At 38.6% G+C, this 16,733-nt stretch overlaps 1 protein-coding gene across 12 annotated transcripts in view; it reads left to right on the top strand.

The window, feature by feature from the left end:
• TMCC1 (transmembrane and coiled-coil domain family 1) overlaps positions 1 to 16,733 on the top strand; it is a 251,001-nt gene that overhangs the window by 17,484 nt on the left and 216,784 nt on the right. The window contains exon 1 of one of the 12 annotated variants that reach the window (XM_070574663.1): positions 9,320 to 9,409. The exons of the other annotated variants lie outside the window; for them this stretch is intronic. The gene's annotated coding sequence lies outside the window, so the exon portion shown is untranslated. Of the gene's footprint in view, positions 1 to 9,319; positions 9,410 to 16,733 lie in introns of those variants that run through there. 12 annotated transcript variants of the gene reach the window in all.

Genomic DNA, 16,733 nt, shown 5'->3' on the forward strand with positions numbered 1-16,733 from the left:
CTGAGCTAACATCCATGCCCATCTTCCTCTACTTTATACGTCGGACACCTACCACAGCATGGCTTTTGCCAAGTGATGCCATGTCCGCACCTGGGATCTGAACAGGCAAACCCCGGGGCCACCGAGAAGCGGAACATGGGAACTTAACTGCTGCGCCACCGGGCCAGCCCCTGCTTGTTTATTATTAATTAGAGAGCTGGATTACATGCTGAAGTGTGCCTTTGATTACTGCTGTCATTGATAAACCAGTGCCGGCTGGGCTTGGCCACTTTTATACCTCTGTGTGATCTTTTAATGTTCGCTAATGTCAACTTGAAACGTTTTGCAGACTAACAACTGGTAATTGTTTGCCAGCCAGTCATTTGCACTCAGTAGAATTTCTGTCTCCTTTTCTTGCTCCTCTGCCCTAGCAGGTATTACTCTCACAAGAAGACATGCCCACAGTTAGCACTTTCTTCAGATGCTGACACTTGGTGAACAGCTGCTTTTGATCACAAGATTTAGAAGACACAGACTTCATCCTCCCAGATTCGATTTTTTTTTTTATATGCATCTTCTCTTTCTATGTCTTTTTAAAAAATAACTTTTGGGGAACATTTTGGATTGCAACTGTTCATCCTCATGTATACAAACAAAGGAAAGCTATTAGGTTAGGATTTTGAGGAGGTGTGTCTTTTTTCTTCTGTTGGAAAATCTCATCCCTTAGACACTCAGAACAGTATATAATAATGATGTAACATTTACTCTTTCTTTGGTAGAACTCAGTTCTCATTCATTCACTTGTTCCACCTTCCTTTCTCCCATTCTCTTTTTTTCTAGCAATTGCCACAACTCAGTAAGAATTTTCTTTATGTGCAACATAAGAGCTCATTTCTTACACTCTTCCTGAGTGTCATTGGACTCTGGGTTAGACTTATGAGTAACAGAAAGCAATTTGAATTCTTATTCCTCAAGTTGAGACTTTGACTTTGATGAACTGAGTTTGTTTGTTGTCATTCTGTATAGACACTTTATAGTTTGGGACAACTCAGTATCTTCAGCATAATATATAGCTATCTGATTTTGCCATTTGGTTCAATATAATTTACAAGAGGAAGTATACTGTAGAGTTTTATACTAAAAATCAAGAGACTTCAGTCCTAGTGTTCACATTTTTACTGCCACGCTTTGAGAGTTAAAGTATGTTTGTTTCCTCACCTCTAAATTGGACTTATCATTACTTGCTTTATACAAACTTCATGGGATTGTTGAGGATCAAATGAGAAAATTTGTGTGGAAGGCTATTTTCTCGACATAAAAGATTGTTATGGCATTGTGGAGAGCTGTACGCATATCTCTTCTTTTCACTTAAAGACTCAGTTGTTTTGTTTGTTTTTGGTGAGGAAGATTGGCCCTGAACCTGTGGCCAATCTCCCTCTTTTTGCTTGAGAAAGATTGTCGCTGAGCTAACATCTGTGCCAATCTTACTCTATTTTTTATATGTGGGATGCTGCCACAGAATGACTTGGTAAGCGGTGTGTAGGTCTGTGCCCAAGATCTGAACCCACAAACCCCAGGCTGCCCAAGTGGAGCACGCAGACTTGACCACTACACCACTGGGCCGGCCCCAAAGACTCAGTTTTTATTTCTGCAAGTTTTTTTATGGTACAGCCCCATGATGAATCAGAGTTTTATTTTTATTTATTTATTTATTATTTTTTTTTTTGAGGAAGATTAACCCTGAGCTAACGTCTGCTGCGAATCCTCCACTTTTTGCTGAGGAAGACTGGCCCTGAGCTAACATCCATGCCCCTCTTCCTCTACTTTATATGTGGGATGCCTGCCACAGTATGGTGTGCCAAGTGGTGCCATGTCTGCACCCAGGATCCAAACTGGTGAACCCCAGGCCGCTGAAGCAGAATGTACACACTTAACTCCTGTGCCACCGGGCTGGCCCCTGCATCAGATTTATAAATCTCCATGTTTAATCATGGATGAACAGTAGTGTTTACAGTGCCTAATTACGTAGTAAGTGCTCAGTATATTTTAAAAAGTGGATTTGTTGAATGTGATGCTGAGAAAACGTCAGTTTGTGTGGTGAGGAGCTATTTTACAAGATCTGTTGGATAATGTTTTGAAGAGAAACCTCATTTGTTTATTGTATTATGCATTTAAAAATATTTTAGGGCCAGCCCCATTGGCCTAGTGGTTAAGTTCAGCATGCTCTGTTTTTGTGGCTTGGGTTCAGTTCCTAGGTGCAGACCCACACCACTCGTCTGTCAGTGGTCATGCTGTCACAGTAGCTTACATACAAAAAAAGAGGAAGATTGGGAACAGATGTTAGCTCAGGGCAAATCTTCCTCAGCCAAGAAAAAAATTTTTTATTGTGGTAACTCGTTTATAACATTATGTAAATTTCAGGTGTTCATTATTATATTTTGATTTCTGTGAGGACTACATCATGTTCACCACCCAAAGTCTAGTTGTCATCTATCATCTTATATATGTGTCCTTTTGCCCTCCCCCCACCCTCTCCCACCCTCATAACCACCAGTCTCTTCTCTGTATCCATGTGTTCATTTGTTGTTGTTGTTTTTAATCTTCGAGATATGAGTGAAATCATAAAGTATTTGGCTTTCTCCATCTGACTTATTTCACTTACCATAATGCCTTCACAGTCCATCTATGTTGTTGAAAATGGAAACATTTAATCTTTATTTATGACTGTGTAGTATTCCTGTGTGTGTGTGTATGTGTGTGTGTATGTATGTATACACCACATTTTTTAATCAATTCATTTGTTAATTTGTTGATGAGCACTTAGGTTGTTTCCAAGTCTTGGCTATTGTGAATAATGCTGCAGTGAATATAGGAGTACATATATCTTTTCAAATTGTTGTTTTCATGTTCTTTAGATAAATACCCAGAAGTGGTATAGCTGGATCATATGGTAGTTCTTAATTTTTTTGAGAAATCTCTATACTACATTATGGCTGCACCAGTTTACATTCCCACCAGCAGTGTGTGAGGGTTCCCTTTTCTCTACACCCTGTCCAACACTTGTTATTTCTTTTTAATAATAGCCATCCTTATGGATGTGAGGTGATATCTTATTGTGGTTTTGATAGGCATTTCTCTAATAATTAGTGATGTTGACCATCTTTTCATGTGCCTGTTTGCCATCTGTATATATTGTTTGGAAAAATGTCTGTTTGGTTCTTTTGCCTATTTTTTAATTGGGATGTTTGGTTTTTTTTGTTGTTGAGTTGTATGAGTTCTTCGTATATTTTGGATATTAACCTCATATTGGATATATGATTTGCAAATATCTTCTTCCAGTTGGTAGGTTGTCTTTTTGTTTTGTTAATGGTTTCCTTTACTGTGCAGAAGCTTTTTTGTCTGATGTAATCTCATTTGTTTGTTGTTTCTTTTGTTTCCCTTGGCTGGTCAGATAGGGTATTTGAAAGGATACTGCTAAGACTGATGTCAAAGAGTGTACTTGGGCCTGTCCTGGTGGCCTAGTGGTTAATTTTGGTATGCTCTGCTTCAGTGGTCTGGGTTTGGTTCCCAGGCGCAGACCTACACTTCTCGTTGGTCAGTAGCCATACCGTTGTGGCGGCTCACATATAAAAAGAGGAAGAGGGGCCTGCCTGGTGGCGCAGTGGTTAAGTGCGCACCTTCTGCTTCAGCGGCCTGGGGTTCGCCAGTTCGGATCCCGGGTGTGGACATGGCACTGCTTGGGAAGCCATGCTGTGGTAGGCGTCCCACATATAAAGTAGAGGAAGATGGGCACAGATATTAGCTCAGGATCAGTCTTCCTCAGCAAAAAGAGGAGGATTGTCAGCAGTTAGCTCAGGGTAATCTTCCTCAAAAATAAATAAATAAATAAATAAATAAGTAAAAATAAAAAGAGGAAGATTGGCAACAGATGTTAGTGCAGGTCGAATCTTCCTCAGCAGAAATTTTTTAAAAAAAGAGTGTATCGCCAGTATTTTCTTCTAGGAGTTTTATGGTTTCAGGTCTTACATTTCTTTCTCCATTATATGTTCTTGGCTCCTTTGTCAAAGATTACCTGTCTATAGATGTGTGGTTTTATTTCTGGGCCTTCAGGTCTGTTCTGTTGATCAGTCTGTCTGTTTTTGTGCCCGTACCATGCTGTTTTGATTACTATAGCTTTGTAGTATATTTTGAAGTCAGGGATTGTGATGCCTCCAGCTTTGTTCTTTTTTCTCAGGATTGCTTTAGCTATTTGGGGTCTTTTGTTGCCCCATATAAATTTTAGGATTCTTTATTCTATTTCTGTGAAGATTGTGATTAGGATTCTGATTGGGATTGCATTGCATCTGTAGATTGCTTTAGATAATATGGATATTTTAACTATATTTATTCTTCCAATCCATATGCATAGAATATCTTTCCATTTCTTTATGTCATCATCGATTTCTTTCAATAATGTTGTACAGTTTTCATTGTATAGGTCTTGCCCCTTCTTGGTAAGTTTATTCCTAGATATTTTATTCCTTTTGTTGTAGTTGTAAATGGGATTGTATTCTTGCGTTCTCATTCTGTTGGTTTTTTATTAGAGTATAGAAATGCAACTGATTTTTGTAAGTTGGTTTTTGTACTTTGTAACTTGCTGTAGTTGTTGATTCTTTCTTTTTTTTTTTTTTTAAAGATTTTATTTTTCCCTTTTCTCCCCAAAGCCCCCTGGTACATAGTTGTATATTCTTCGTTGTGGATCCCTCTAGTTGTGGCATGTGGGACGCTGCCTCATCGTGGTTTGATGAGCAGTGCCATGTCCTCACCCAGGATTCGAACCAACGAAACACTGAGCCTCCTGCAGCGGAGCGCATGAACTTAACCACTTGGCCACAGGGCCAGCCCCTGATTATTTCTAATAGTTTTCTGATGGGTTCTTTAGAATTTTCTATATATAAAATCATGTCGTCTGCAAACAGTGAGAGTTTCACTTCATTGCCTATTTGGTTTCTTTTTGTTTCTTTTTCTTGCCTAATTGCTCTGGCCAAAACGTCCAGTTTCATTTATTTCTGCTCTAATTTTTATTATTTCCCTCCTTCTGCTGACTTTGGCCTTTGTTCTTGTTTTTCTACTTCTGTTTTATGTAGTTTAAGATTGCTTATTTGAGATTTTTCTTGTTTGTTAAGGTGGGCCTGTATTGCCACGCATTTCCCTCCTAGAACCACTTTTGCTGCATCCCACATGAGTTGGTATGGTGTATTTTCATTTTCATTTGTCTCTAGATATTTTTTGCTTTCTTCTTTAATTTCTTCAGTGATCCGTTGATTGTTCAGTAGCATGTTGTTTGGTCTACACACATTTGTCACTTTCCCAGCTTTTTTCTTGTAGTTGCTTTCTGGTTTCATAGCATTATGGTCAGAGAAGCTGCTTGATATGATTTCAGTCTTTTAAATTTATCAAGGCTTGCCTTTTTCCCCAGCATATGGTCTGTCCTTGAGAATGTTCTGTGTACACATGAGAAAAATGTGTATTTTGTTGTTTTTGGATGGAGTGTTCTATATACATCTGTTAAGTCCATCTGTTCTAGTTTTTCCTTTAATTCCAGTATTCCCTTGTTGACTTTGTGTCTGGATGATCTATCCATTGATGGGGTGTTAAGGTCTACTATTACTGTCTTGCTGTTAATATCTCCATTTAGGTTTGTTAATAGTTGCTTTATGTACTGTGGTGCTCCTGTGTTGGGTGCATATATAAGTGTTATGTTTTCTTGGTGGAGTGTCAGTTTCATCATTATATACTGCCTCTCTTTGTCTCTCATTTCCTGTTTTATCTTGAAGTCTACTTTGTCTGATATAAGTATGGCAACACCTGCTTTCTTTTGTTTGCCATTAGGTTGAAGCATCATCTTCCATCCCTTCACTCTGAGCCTGTGTTTGTCTTTAGAGCTGAGAAGTGTTTCCTGGAGGCAGCATATTGTTGGGTCTTGTTTTTTCAATCCATCCTATTACTGTGTTGTTTGATTGGAGTATTCAATCCATTTACATTTAGAGTGATTATTGAAATATGAGGGCTTAATGCTGCCATTTTATCACTTGTTTTCAGGTTGCTCTGTATTTCGCTGGTCTCTTGTCCCATGTATTTTGAACTACCAATTGAGTTTGGTAGTTTTCTGTCATGATTTTCTCAGTTTTCTCTTTACTTATCATTTGTGTGTGTGTTCTGATTATTTGTTTATAATATTAATTATATTGATATAATTGATAATTATATTATATATTATAATTATATAATTATATATTATAAAATTTATATATATAAAATTATATTATAAAATATATGTAAAATATATATTATAAACATATATTTATAATATTATATATTATAAAATGGTTTTATATGAGGTTTCATAAAAAATCTTATAGATGAGATAGTCCATTTTTTGATAGCATCTTATTTCCTTAGTCTAAGCCAACTCCATCCCATTCCTGTCCCCCCTTCTACATTATTGTTGTCACAACTTATTCCATCTTGTGTTGTGAGTTTCTGGTTATAATGATGAGATTATATAATTATATAATGGTGAGATATTTTTGATGTTTTACTTCCCTTTATCTTTAGTGTTATATTTAAACATTTGCTAATTTTTTCTGGTGGAGAGCTGTAATTTTCTGGTTTTGTCTGCCTATTTCCTTGCTCAAGGCTTTGTAAACCGTTTCTTTTTTTCCACGCATGATGGCCTTCTTGATCATTCCTTGGGATGGGGGTGGGAGGGGGTGTCTTGTGGCAATGAATTCCTTCAGCTTTTCTTTACCTGGGAAAGTTTTTATTTCTCCATCCTATCTGAAGCATATTTTCAATGGATAGTGTATCTTTGGCTGAAAGTTTTTTATCTTCCACAATTTCAAATATATTATTCCACTCTGTCCTAGCCTGTAAAGTTTCTGCTGAGAAATCTGCTGAAATCCTGTGAGGGGTTTCATAGTAAGTTGTTTTCTTCTGCCTTGCTGCCCTTAGTATTTTTTCTTTGTCATTGAGTTTTGCCAGTTTTACTACTATATGGCTTGGAGAAGGTCTTTTTACATTGACATAATTAGGAGTTCCATTAGCTTATTTTACTTGTATTTCCAGCTCCTTCCTCAGGTTTGGGAAGTTCTCCACTATTATTACTTTGAACAAGCTTTCTGCTCCATTCTTTCTCTCTTCTCCATCTGGAATACCTATAATCCTTATGTTGCATTTCCTAATTGAGTTGGATATTTCTTGGAGAATTTCTTCCTTTCTTTTTAGTTTTAGTTCTCTCCTCCATCTGAAGCATTTCTATATTTCTGTCCTCCAGATTGCTAATTCTGTCCTCCATAATATAAGTTCTGTTTTTCAGAGTCCATATTTTTCTTTGTCTCATTCATTGTTTTTTTAATCTCCAACATTTCTGATTGGCATTTCTTTATAGTTTCAGTCTCTTTTGTTACAAATTTCCTCTGTTCGTTAATTTTGTTCCTGATTTCATTGAACTGTCGATAACGAATTTTCTCGTAACTTGTTCAGGTTTTTTGGGTTTTTTTTTGTGAGGAGGATTGGCCCTGAGCTAACATCTTTTGCCAGTCTTCCTCCTTTTGCTTGAGGAAGCTTGTCACTCAGCTAACATCTATGCCAGTCTTCCTGTATTTTATGTAGGATGCTCCCACAGCATCACTTGACCAGTGGTGCTAGGTCTGTGCCCAGGATCCGAACCTGCAAAACCCAGGCCACCCACGTGGAGCATACAAACTTAACCACTACGCCACTGGGCCAGCCCCTTGTTGACTTTTCTTATGATGGTTATTTTGAATCCTCTTTCATTTAGATTGTAAATTTCTGTATTTTCAGGATTGATTTCTGGGTACTTGTCATTTTCCTTCTGTTCTGGAATATTAATATATTTCTTCATGCTGTCTGATGGTTTGGATTTGTGCCTTTGCATAGGGGTAGTATCTGGTTGTGGATGCCACCTCCCGCCACTTGGGGCAGTTCTGAGTCTGACACGATTCTTGGTGTCTGTGCCTCTCCTTTGGAATCTATGCTGACAGGGCCTGTCTGTGTTTGCCTGCTTGCCTGCTCACAGCTGCTCGTTTTGTAAGGTATGGCTGGGTGCTCTAGCTGACTGACTGAGCTGGAGTGCTAGATGAAGGGAGTAGTGTTTTCTTTTGCTTGCATGTTCCTGGGTGAGTTCTCACTCTGCCCTTGTTATCTGCTCTCCTGGGGTGCTGGTTTGATGAAGACACCCCCGCAGTAGCTTACCATCCTCTGTGTGGAGCTTTCCCATTGGCTGTGAGGGAACTTGGAGAGTGTAGGCATTCCTGTGGAGAGCTGCTCCTCCCCCTCTTTTCTAAGAGCTGCACGCAGTCTCACACCCTGGGTCACTGCCAGGGAGGGAGAGGAGATTCCATTACCTCCTTCCACTTCCTCCCTGCTGGGTCCAGCACCCTCACCTTCAGTCATATGACTGCGTGGGTCTCTCAGACATCTTTTGTGTTGTGTGAATGTCCTCTGTTGGTATATGAATGTCCTTTTCATTGTATCTTATGGGAGAGAGTCTAAGGGAAGCGATTACTCCACTATGATGCTGACGTCACTCAACTTCTATCTGTTCTTTAGTAGAGTTATCCAGTATGTATATCATTCTCAGCCAGATGAGCTTGTGTAGATAACCAAAGTAGATAGGTTATGGTTAGATATAACCTACCACATTTTAGCATTTATGGAAGACTTCTGTTCTTCATTTGTTTATTTAAAAAATGTTATGGGGCTGGCCCAGTGTTACGGTGGTTAAGTTTGCGCACTCTGCTTCGTGATGGCCCAGGGTTCACAGGTTCAGTTTCTGGGTATGGACCTACACACCACTCATCAAGCCCTGCTGTGGCAGTATGCCACATACAAAATAGAGGAAGATTGGCAACAGATGTTAGCTCAGGGCTGATCTTCCTCACCCCCCCTCCCAAAAAATATATATATTTATCAAATGCTTTTATGTATGTGTGGCTCTGTTGTAGGTGCTGGTGATAGAGTGGATAAAGGTTTCTGCCTGAATGGAGCGTATATTCTAGTGAAAACAAAGTAGCAGACTGGGGCCAAACCTTGTTAGTGGTCTCAGACTGCTGGTGTTTTAATGCTTATGGGTGTATGGAAAATCCACAGATGGCTGTTGTGGGCTGAACTTACCTTTTTGGTCATTAAAACAGTGCTGTGAAACAGAAATGTATTTTAGAGAGAGAATATAGAATATATTCTATATATAGAATATAGAAAACAGAGTTAAGCGATTATCTGACCAACCTTGATTTGGAGAGGTTCAAATATGTGAAGTTGATAGTTTTCTTTTTAGATTCTTAGTTCCCATAAGTGACAGCGTATGGGTTCGATCCTGTAGCAGTTCACGTCACAGACATTTGAGCATCAATCAGAAGCAAAGAAGGTACTGTGCCAGGTGCTAGTAGTTAAACAGTAATTTTTAGGGATTTTTAGAAGTATTAGTTTTGATCTACCTTTCAAGTTTTCTTTTGCATAATCTAAGTCTAAAAGCAATTTTCGTTATTTCAAACATTTTTTGAAAGGAATAGACAAATGTTGAAATAATTCAGAAGTGAAAAAAGAACCACTCCCTTTAATCTCTGATGTCCAGCCCCCAGTTCTTCTTCTTGGAAACAAGCATTTTTACCAGTTTTTTGTATATCCGTCCAGAGATATTTTGCAAGCATATGTGTGTACATGTTTTTATTTATATCCCACGTTTTAAAACCTCAAATAGAGGCCTACTATTCAAACAGTTCTGTGCCTTGCTTTTTTCCTCATAAAACATATCACTACTTATAAACTTGCATCATTTTTTAACAGCTGCATAGTGTTTCGTGTTACGTATTTACCATAATTTTATTTCTTTGGATTTCCCCTATGCTCCCATAGCATTGAGACAACCAGTGCTAGTCTCAGACTGCTATCAAGTCTTGGCCACAATCTGCTGCTTTATCTCCACTAGAATTTCAGCTCCATTAGTTTTCATGGACAGACACAAGGTGTATCACTTAGGATACATTCAATTGTAAATAACAGTAACAGAATATCTAATGATGACTTAAACAGTAAAGACTTTAAATTATCTCATATAAGCAAAAGCAAGGAGATAGGTAGTTCAGGGCTAGTTCAGTGGCTTGGTAATATTTAGGACCTAGATTTTTCCCTTTCTAACTCTGTTTTCCTCAGTCTGTTGTCTTTTCAGTTTCCCATGTAGCCTCATAGTTGTAGGATGGCTGCCTCAGCTCTAAGCAGCACAACTAACTGCATTCAAAGACAGGAAATTGAGGGCAAAATATTTTTCTACTGGGAAAGCTCTGTCATTTTAAATGGAAAGAAAATAATTCCCAGAAATCTCCTAAACAGTGCTTGATGAACTTCAGTGTGTAAGACTCACCTAGGGAGCTTGTTAAAACACAGATTCCTGGGATCCACCAACAGAAATTCTGAAATCCATAGTTTGAGAGTGAAGCCTGAGAATTTGTCTTTCTAATGAGCTCCCATGTGATGCTGTGGATCAGCAAACCATGGTTTGAGTAGCACCTCCGTATGTGACATCTCCTTACATTTCAGAAAGGGTCATATTGCTGCCCCTGACCTCCCATTTCTCATGGCTGAGAAAGTGATTATCTAGCAAAGAGAACATGATAGCCATACTTGGCTTCAACCAATCATGAGTCATCTCTTAGAGTTGGGCATATCGCCACCTTGAACAAAATGTGAGTTCTGATTCGTGAGGAAGAAGGGAGAAATGGCTGTTGGGTTGACAACTAACAGTGTCTAGCACTTTTGCTATTACAAATAATGCTGCAGTGAATATCCACATTTCCAAAGAAAAGGTAGGTGTAATTAAAATTTCTAAATTGTGTTCTGAAGAATTGGAATCAGTTTACATTCCCATCAGCATTCTGTGAGTGCTTGTTTCCACACAATCCTTACAAATTAGATGTGTTATCAGACACTTTGATTTTAGCCACTCTGATAGGAAAAAAGTGGTATCACATTATAAGTTTAATTTACATTGCTCTTTATGAGTGAGGTTTTTATCTATATAAAAATCATATGTCTTTTCTGTGAACTTACTGTTCATGTTAAACTTTGGTTCTGTTTTCGTTGATTAAATGTTTTTTCCTTTATGAATTTGTAGGAGCCATTTATGTAATGAAATCAGCGTGTTATATGTGTTGCAAATATCTTTTCCCAGTTTGTTAGTCTTTTAAATTTGATTGTTTATTTATTTTGTTATAAAAGCACAGTGTTATACAGGATTGTAAGTTTTGCTTTTGCCAAGCTATGTGGATCTAGATCTTGAATAATAGTGTAATACACATCCTTACCAAAATTTTTAGATGATGCTGAAACTGGAGGGTTATGTAATACGTTGTCACAAAATCAAGGTGATCTAAACAGGATGAAGTATGGAAGTAGCAAGATAGTTGTGACAGGAATCTAAGGCCCTACTCTTTAATGGAAATGATCTGGCCTGAAATAGTTTGCTTTTCATTTGAAAGCCACCATAATCTAAGGTAGTTGTATGACATGGCTTTCAAAAGAGGCTAACAGTGATGAACATTTATAGATGTACAGTGCTAGATTTAAGAGAAGTAATAGTTCCTTTGTTCTTGTACTGTCAGGTTAAATCTGGAGTATTGTGTCCACTTAAGTAGGACAATGGTAATCTAAATTGTCCAGATGAATGTGACCAGAATACTTGGAACTCTAGCCACTGTATCTCATGAAGAACTGTTGAATTAGGAGCTGTTTTGCTTCAGAAGATAATATTTGGAAACTATCTAAACATATTTTAAGAGTTGTTTTAAGCAAAACAGAGCAGACTTCTCATCTGTATTTCTCCAGAGGACAGACAACAGGTAGAAGTTATGTCGGAGGTGCATTTCATCCCACTGTGGGGGGAAGACCTTTTGCACAGTAAGATCTATCCAACAATGGAATAGACTACTTTCGGAAGTCTCTTGTCATTAGAGAGATTGCGGTATCAGCTGGATGATTGTCTTCTGGAGATATTATGAAATATGTTTCTGCAAGAGTTTGTACTACATGATCTTTCTTGTCCTTCTCAGCTCTTAAGATTTTCTGATCTCAAGTAGCCTCTCTCCATTATGCTAATATTGGTAATGATGAGAAAGTAATAAAAAGTTTTGTTGAGCTTAGTTTATTAATAACTGGGGAAGAAAAAAATGAAATGTTTGCTGACCAGCAAGAGAATGTAATGCTAAAAAAGTGCTTTTTAAGAAAGTAGAAAGTAGAAAAGTAGAATATTAGAGCTGTAGATGGAATTTCATTCTTATTTTATTTATTAGTTATTTCAACAGAGCATCTCTTAAGACTAATCTTTCACAGGCATAATTTGGGACATGTTATCCTCACGGATTGTTAGAGAGTTTGTAATTTTATTAGACTACCTAATAAAAAGTAAAGCTTGCTATAATGTAGAAGAAAACAGGGATTTGTGTGTTAAAACTAGATTTAGTCCTCAGCTCTGCCATTTGCTGTGTGCAGAAGGAAATTTAATGATGGGATTTAATTTTCTGATCTGCTTTTGGGAGCAGTATCTACCTTTCAGACTTGTGTACACTAGGAATAATTTACCGTAAGCTTAATGCCTGGCACAAAGATGACACATAGATGGCATAAGATTAATGCTAATTATTATTAGTAGCAACTGTTCTGACAACATTGCTTAAAATTTGGTCTTCTATTTATACATGTGCAGCAAGGTAAGCTGGGAGATTATATCAACAAATCCGTTTGTATCTTCAAGCTTTACAAATATAGCCTAGGAATTAACCACTTTTGTGTGGGTTTTTCCACACCATAACCAGTTGTCCAATTCTGTGATGGGTGTCCCACAATTCATTTCAGACACTGTCTACCTGGAATTAATGTCATATCCTAGAAGTTAAAGGGCTCAGTTCCACAAGACTGCCCCAACTGTAGACACCAGTTTCAAGTCCTGGGTCACCTGTACTTCTAACCAACTTTGCTACAAATTCAGGGGTTCCCACACCCCCCTCCTCTGCTTCACTAATTTGCTAGGATGATTCACAGAACTTGGGAAAGACACTTTGCTTACATTTATAGGTTTATTATAAAGGATATAACTCAGAAACGGTCAAATGGAAGAGATACATAGGGTAAGATATGGGGAGCTTACATGCCTTCTTCCATTCCCTCCTCACCCTCCCAAAACCTCAACGTGTTGAGCCATTCAGAAGCTTTCTGCTGTTGTTTAGGGTTTTTTTTTTTTTTTTTTAAGATTTTATTTTTTTCCTTTTTCTCCCCAAAGCCCCCCGGCACACAGTTGTATATTCTTCATTGTGGGTCCTTCTAGTTGTGGCATGTGGGACGCTGCCTCCGCGTGGTTTGATGAGCAGTGCCATGTCCGCGCCCAGGATTCGAACCAACAAAACACTGGGCCGTCTGCAGCGGAGTGCGTGAACTTAACCACTCGGCCACAGGGCCAGCCCCTGTTGTTTAGGGGTTTTTGTGGAGGTTTCATTACCCAGGAATGACTGATTAAATCATTGGCATTGGTGATTAACTCAGTCTCCAGCCTCCCTCCTTTCCCCAGATCAGGGCAGGGCCTGAAAGTTCTAACCTTCTAATCACATGGTTAGTTCCTCTGGCAACTAGCTCCCAGCCTGAGGCTGTCCAAGGCTCACCAAGAGTCACCTTATTAACATAAACTCAGGTATGGTTATAACAGACTTATTATGAATAACAAAAAGAACTCCTATCGCTCAGGAAATTCTAAGAGTTTTAGGAGCTCTGTGCCAGGAACTGGGGGCAAAGACCTGAGCTAACATCGGTTGCCAATCTTGCTCTTTTTGCTTGAGAAAGATTTGCCCTGAGTTAACATCTGTGCCAATTTTCCTCTGTTTTGTATGTGGTTTGCTGTCACAGCATGGCCACCGACGAGTGGTGTAGGTCCATGCCCGAGAACTGAACCCGGGCTGCCAAAGCAGAGCATGCCAAACTTAACCACTAGGCCACGGGGCTGCCCCCAAATATATATTTCTTATCATACCAAACCATTACATAAAACTAGGTCTTGTTTTTAGAGCAGAGGGCTGGGTTTCAGAACATCAGTATTGAATTCCCTCTAGATCATTGATATGTTTCTGTATTGGGCTGTGGTGCCAGGGTTTTGATTCTTGGTAATGTAAATAACATTTGTTTTGAGATCCTTAGCTGGAAGGTGCCGCTGAAACAGCTAAATTCCCCCAGTTCATAGGTAGAATGAATTGGAGGGGGAAGAGACTTGCAAAGTTATGAGGACAGTTGGATATATCATGTTGTAATCCTGGACTAAGTGAAAAAAGTATTCAAAAATAAGTTTTCCTGTCCTATTGTGAGAATAAACATCTGTAAAAACACTGTTGATAAAGAGTGCTCTCAAAACATTTTTTTCAAAAGTATTTCAAGTTTTGAGGCTGGTCTTGTGGTATAGTGGTTAGGTTCATGTCCTCCGCTTTGGTGGCCTGGGATTCACTGGTTTGGATACCGGGCACAGACCTATGCACTGCTTATCAAGCCCTGCTGTGGCAGGTGTCCTACATACAAAATAGAGGAAGATGGGCACAGATGTTAGCTCAGGGCCAATCTTCCTCAGCAAAAAGAGCAGGATTGGCAGCAGATGTTAGCTCAGGGCTAATCTTCCTCAAAAGCAAAAAAAACCTATTTCAAGTTTCAAACTGAAACTTTAAAACAGTCACTGGTGTGTGACAAATTGTTATTTTATAATAGTTTGCCAATGAATAATACTGAATAAAGCCAGTACATAAATTTTGTATGTTTATGGTAAATAATTCTAAGTGTATTGAATTTCTGATGTTTCCTGGATCTGTGAACCCAGAATTCTGTCTGTAGCAAATAGTGAAAATATAAAATATAGCTGTGGGCCTTTGTATCCTATTAAGAAGCAAATGAGAAGTGAAGACTCTAAAGCAATAAAGTATACTTATTTCATAATCTTAATTTTAAATATCAGTGGGGCAAAAATCAGGTTAGGGCACCAGGGCATCCAGAATAGTGGTGTATTCCATTTTGATCTGCGTTTCCTATTCTGTTGTTGATTAAGAGCATGAGAGTACATAAACTATGGTGTGTGGTTTACAGTCCTAAACTAAGTTTTGGGAACTTCTGATTCCTGAAACTTAATATTTTCCACCAAACTCATTGGTATTTTTGCTGTGATCTCTTTGCATTCTCGTATACCGGTACCTCCTCGACTTTTACTTATCTCAGTTTGTGTATGGCTCATCGTTCACTAAGCTGACTGGTACATAAAATTTGAGATTATCTTTGATTTCTTCCTGTTCTTGGCTTTTGTTAATCAACAGATGTATGTTTTACTTCTGAAATGTTTCTTCTTCATTGAGCCTTTAGGATGTTCATTTGTTCACTCATTCAGTCTTTCATTTATTCTGACACATTTATTGAGCACCTAATATATGCTAGGCACTGTACAAGGTGCGAGGGATATAGAGGTAAATGGACAGATCAGTTTCCTGCCGTTATGGAGTTTGTAATCCAAGCTTTCATCATTTCCTTTGCACCCTCTTTGAGTTATTGTGATAGCCATTCTTATTTTTTCTGGTTATAAATATAATACATACATACTTTAAGAAGTACAAGGATTATAGAGATGTGTAACACCAAAAGTGGGAGACTCTATATTCTCAGCCTCTAGAGATACCACTGATAAAAATTTAATGTCTTTTCTCTAATTTTTTTTTTGCTGAGGAAGATTAACCCTGAGCTAACATCTTTTTTTTTTTTTATTATGATAGATTACAACCTTGTGAGATTTCAGTTGTACGTTTTTGTTAGTCATGTTGTGGGTACACCACTTCCCCCTTTGTGCCCTCCCCCCACCCCCCCTTTTCCCTGGTAACCACCGATCAGATCTCCTTGTCAATATACTAACTTCCACCTATGAGTGGAGTCATATAGAGTTCGTCTTTCTCTGACTGGCTTATTTCGCTTAACATAATACCCTCGAGGTCCATCCACGTTGCTGTGAATGGGCCAATTTTGTCTTTTTTTATGGCTGAGTAGTATTCCATTGTGTATATGTACCATATCTTCTTTATCCAATCATCAGTTTCTGGGCATGTAGGTTGGTTCCACGTCTTGGCTATTGTAAATAATGCTGCGATGAACATAGGGGTGCAAGGGACTCTTGGGATTTCTGATTTCAGGTTCTTAGGATAGATACCCAGTAATGGGATGGCTGGGTCATAGGGTATTTCTATTTTTAACTTTTTGAGAAATCTCCCTACTGTTTTCCATAGTGGCTGTACCAGTTTGCATTCCCACCAACAGTGTATGAGGGTTCCTTTTTCTCCACAACCTCTCCAACATTTGTCGCCTGAGCTAACATCTTTTGCCAGTTTTCCTCCACTTTATATTTGGGTTGCTGCCACCACATGGCTGATGAGTGGTGTAGGTCCGTGCCTGGGAACTAAACCTGTGAACCCGGGCCACTGAAGCAGAGTGCGCCGAACTTAACGACTACACCCCAGGGCTGGCCCCTCTCTAGATTATTTTTTTAAACATACAGCCAAAACTTTCTAACACATCTCTTTGCCTTTACTCCCTTTCCTGTGTATGTATTACAAATGTTACTAGAGATATCTTGTTAAAAAATGGAGTTGATTGCTAGTCGTTAGCTAACGGGTTAGCTCAAAAACCCTTCAGTGTTT

The sequence above is a fragment of the Equus przewalskii genome, chromosome 15 (assembly GCF_037783145.1).
Source record: "Equus przewalskii isolate Varuska chromosome 15, EquPr2, whole genome shotgun sequence".
In the NCBI taxonomy this organism is placed as follows: Eukaryota; Metazoa; Chordata; class Mammalia; order Perissodactyla; family Equidae; genus Equus; species Equus przewalskii.